We start from the raw sequence: 3,997 nt of genomic DNA, 5'->3' as shown, positions 1-3,997 counted from the left end.
AGAGAGAGAGGGAGAAGCGGGCTGGGGCTCGATCCCAGGACCCTGAGATCATGACCTGAGCTGAAGACAGACGCTCAACCGACTGAGCCACCCAGGCGCCCAAGCTTGGGCTTTCTAAAAGTTGAGAGAAATAATATTTCTGAGGCTGTCCAACCTGTGGCTGCTCTGAAGTGTGCTCTTGGATCCAGATGTTCGGAGACCTGTGTACAGGAGGGCCTTGTTTTCATTCCTTGCAGAATTACTTGTACTAGGTTGCATGCTAATCTCGTCTTATTGACCCACTTCTAAAGAATACTCCTTAAGAGAACAAATTCTCAGGCCCCACGCTAGAGTCTGATTCAGCATTTCCAGAGGAGCTCGAGGAACATGTACCTCTGCTGATTCTGTGTCAGGACAACCGCCTGCACTATCTGTCATTACTAGGAAGAGCTGTGCTTGTTCTGAGCAACTGGCTTATTTTGTATCGCTAGCCACTGGTGCTTCTCACTGAGCGTGCTCTCTCTTTGGGTCGGCTGTAGGAATCTCAGGACAAGATCTTAGGCACACGTACTTCATGTTCACCTTCTACTTACTGCTTCAGCTTTCCTTCTCCTCTGTCACACTGCCTTCAACCTACTCATTAATCATTTTTATCACGAAAAATTTTAAACATAACATCAACATTTATCTTTGCTATTAGAAAACATTTCAAACACACACAAATTGGTGAGCATGGAATAACGCACCCTCATATATCCATCACCAGGCTTCAATAATCTTCAACTTGGAGTCGATCTTTAACATTTATAGTTACTCTTATTGGAGTTTTGAATCTTTGCAAGTCCCCCAGACCCTTTTTCTTAAGAGATGGAGAGTACGTTCTTTTTTTTTTTTTTAAGTTATTTATTTATTTATTTATATGAGAGACAGAGAGCATGAGAGGGAGGAGGGTCAGAGGGAGAAGCAGACTCCCTGCCGAGCAGGGAGCCCGATGCGGGACTCGATCCTGGGACTCCAGGATCATGACCTGAGCCGAAGGCAGATGCTTAATGACTGAGCCACCCGGGTGCCATGGGATACTTACTTTTTACCGTATTTCTCTTTGTGTCTTTTATATTTTATAATGTGTGCGTGTCTTACCTACTTAAGATAGTATATTTGAATAACATGGAACATGTGACTATTTTCAAAGGATCAAAAAACACAAAATTCCTACTAGAAAAAAAAAGCTTTTAAAACGGTTGTGTAAGGAGCCCAGAAAGAACCTACGGAAAGGCTTTTCCAGAGCACCGTGAGCCTGTCGGACACTGAGTGGGGCTCGAAGAGTGCAGGGGCCATTAAGGGAATCAGAAACACATGGAGGGGCGGCTGTCTAGTCCTGGCATGATGGATCAATTGTGGGAGAGTGAATTTAAATGAGATGGTCCCCATGCCAAGCTTCTGACATTAATGAGCCCTCAACTCAGGGAGCAGGTCTCCCAGGGCCAGGCAGGGAGGCGTGGGGGTGACAAGCAGTCTTGCCCGCCACAGTGTAGGTGGGGACCAGCCCCCAGCCCTGAGATTGAGTCCTTGAACTAGTACCCAGGAACCCCAGGGAAGTCACTTGCCCTCTTCCTGATCTTCCAAAGGAGATAGCTATGATGATCTCTAAATGGTGACAGAAGAGAGGTGAGCCCATTGCTTCTTTCTAAGTTCTTTACCAGTTCTCCAACAGGTCCAACAAAGAGGCACTGTTCTGGGTGGGCTTGAAGGCCCTCCCACCCCTGTGTTCTCCTCATCCTCCAGGCTCCCACCAGCCTCTCAACTCCAGCTTACAGGGCCTTCTGTTATTTGCCAGGCTGCCCTCTACCACAGGGCCTTTGAACATGCTGTTCCTTCTACCAGCCACAGCCTTCCTTCCTTCCTCTCCTAGTTAATGTCTGCTCTTCTCCAGATAGCACTCACCGACTCCCCTCGTTGGTCAAATCCTTTCCTTACAGGCTGTTGGGTCCTGGGACCTCTCTCTCCTAGCATTTGGAAAGCTGCATCTTCATATTGTGTATGCAATTATGTGATAAATGTCTGTCTCCCTGCTGGTCTATTCTGGAGCAGCATTGGACACATACTTGGATGTCAACAAGTATCTGTTGACCAAGTGACCAAATGAGTAACAGAAATGTGTACCATTAAGAACTTATAAAGGCACTCTTGGAAGAGTAGACGAAGTGGGAGGAGTGGAGGGGCCCCCAGGATGTGGAAGAAGTGGGCCTGGGCAGCCTGGAATCTTCTGTGACTTTGCCAGGGGTGGGGGCCTGTTTGTGGCCAGGTCTGGTCTCTGCCAGAGGACATGCCTGGTAGGTACCCTGAGCACACCTTAGCTTCTTCCATTTCTCCCCTCTCCCACCTGGTCCTGATGGAGCAAGGTGGACCTCCCTGATGCTCAAGTGATGAATTAATTACCCCCTGAGGGGTAATTGGTCAGCAGATGTGGGAGCGCGGGAGTGGGGGAGGTAGGAGAATCTCCAGGATAATAGGGGAAAACAAAACAAAACAAAAACTCCTTCTAACTTGACACATGAGAGGCGTGAGGGGTTTTCTTCTCTACAAAGGTAAGGCCCTCCCTGTCTACAGGGACCCCAGACTGCATTGGATGCCCCCTTCTTGGGCTCCCACAATACCCTGGACATATTCCAGTTGCTAAGCAACAGTAATAGTGACCTTGTTAAATGTCTGGTACTGAACTAGGCTGTGAGCCCCCAAGATCAAGACTATGAGGATTTTTTCCTTCCTTTTAATCCCTAAACCATGCACAATGCCTCAATTATCAAGGTGCTCGATAATGTCTATGGAATGGAATTCCCACTTGATCATACGTCACCATGCCTAGATGAGTAATTTTTGGAATTTTTTTTAACTTGTCCATCTTGCCTCAGTTTCTGTTGCCAGGAGCAGAAACAGAGACCAAAAGAAAGGGTGTTTGCTTCAAGCCGGACTTTTATATTCCTTCAGGTGTTCATTAAATACACACACACACACACACACACCCCTCAGCTACCGAGAATTCTTGTTGAAGCCAAAAGTGGTAGAAGTGTAAGAAAACGCTGTAAAAGGAGAAAGATATATTTGGTGTTGAAAAGTGAATTGATGAGTAGAAGAAATGTGTGGGCTCCTGGGTAAGATGAGCTGCCCTTGAGATGCAAAGGGCCCAGCCAGAGCTGAAAAGCAACTGACAGGTGTGAGGGCCTCCCCAGGAGACCCTGGAGGACATTTTTCCTTCATTCTCTTTCTACAGAGAACAAACCTCCTCCTGAATGCTTCCCAGAGGAAGGGCGGGTGGCGTGGGAATTACTTCTGGTGGTTGTACCAGTGCGGAGCTGAGCAGGGAGAGGGGAGGCTGCTCTGAGAGGCTCCAGTCAACCACACGACTGCCTGTAAATGCACAGTGGAGGTGGGTGGGGGGCGGCGGTGGGCTTTAGCTGTGGCTAGAGGAAGTCACCTGCCCCAGGTAAGCATGCCGAAGCCAAGGCTGAACTCCACTCAGCGAACTTCCTCTCCCTTTTTGGGTCTTCACTGAGTGCCCTCCCCTGGTCAGCTTCCCACCTCCGACACTTCCCTGCCTCGAGGCACACACACATTCCCTTCCTGCCGGCGCTTAATCTCCCTGCTGAGCGTAGATGGCTCTCTGAAGCCCATGCATGTGGCTCATTCTCTAACATCCCTCTCTCCCAGACCGTAAGCTGCAATAAGACCCCCATCTGCACTGCTCACTGCTCTGTCCCCAGCATCCAGAACCCCACCTGGCACGTCGATGGTGAGTGGCTGAAAGGATGAATGATCATTGTCATTGAAAGCTGCCTTTTGGAATGGGGACAACCCTGCGTCCTGATTCATTTAAAGATACTGCCTTTCTTTTCTTTTTTTTAAAGATTTTATTTATTTATTTGAGAGAGAGAGAATGAGAGACAGAGAGCATGAGAAGGAGGAAGGTCAGAGGGAGAAGCAGACTCCCTGCTGAGCAGGGAGCCCGACGTGGGGCTCG

This window comes from Mirounga angustirostris, unplaced genomic scaffold (genome assembly GCF_029215605.1).
Source record: "Mirounga angustirostris isolate CCGP_5_RB_7025 unplaced genomic scaffold, mMirAng1.0.hap1 SCAF_1, whole genome shotgun sequence".
Taxonomy (NCBI): domain Eukaryota; kingdom Metazoa; phylum Chordata; class Mammalia; order Carnivora; family Phocidae; genus Mirounga; species Mirounga angustirostris.
This window is presented reverse-complemented; position numbering follows the sequence as displayed.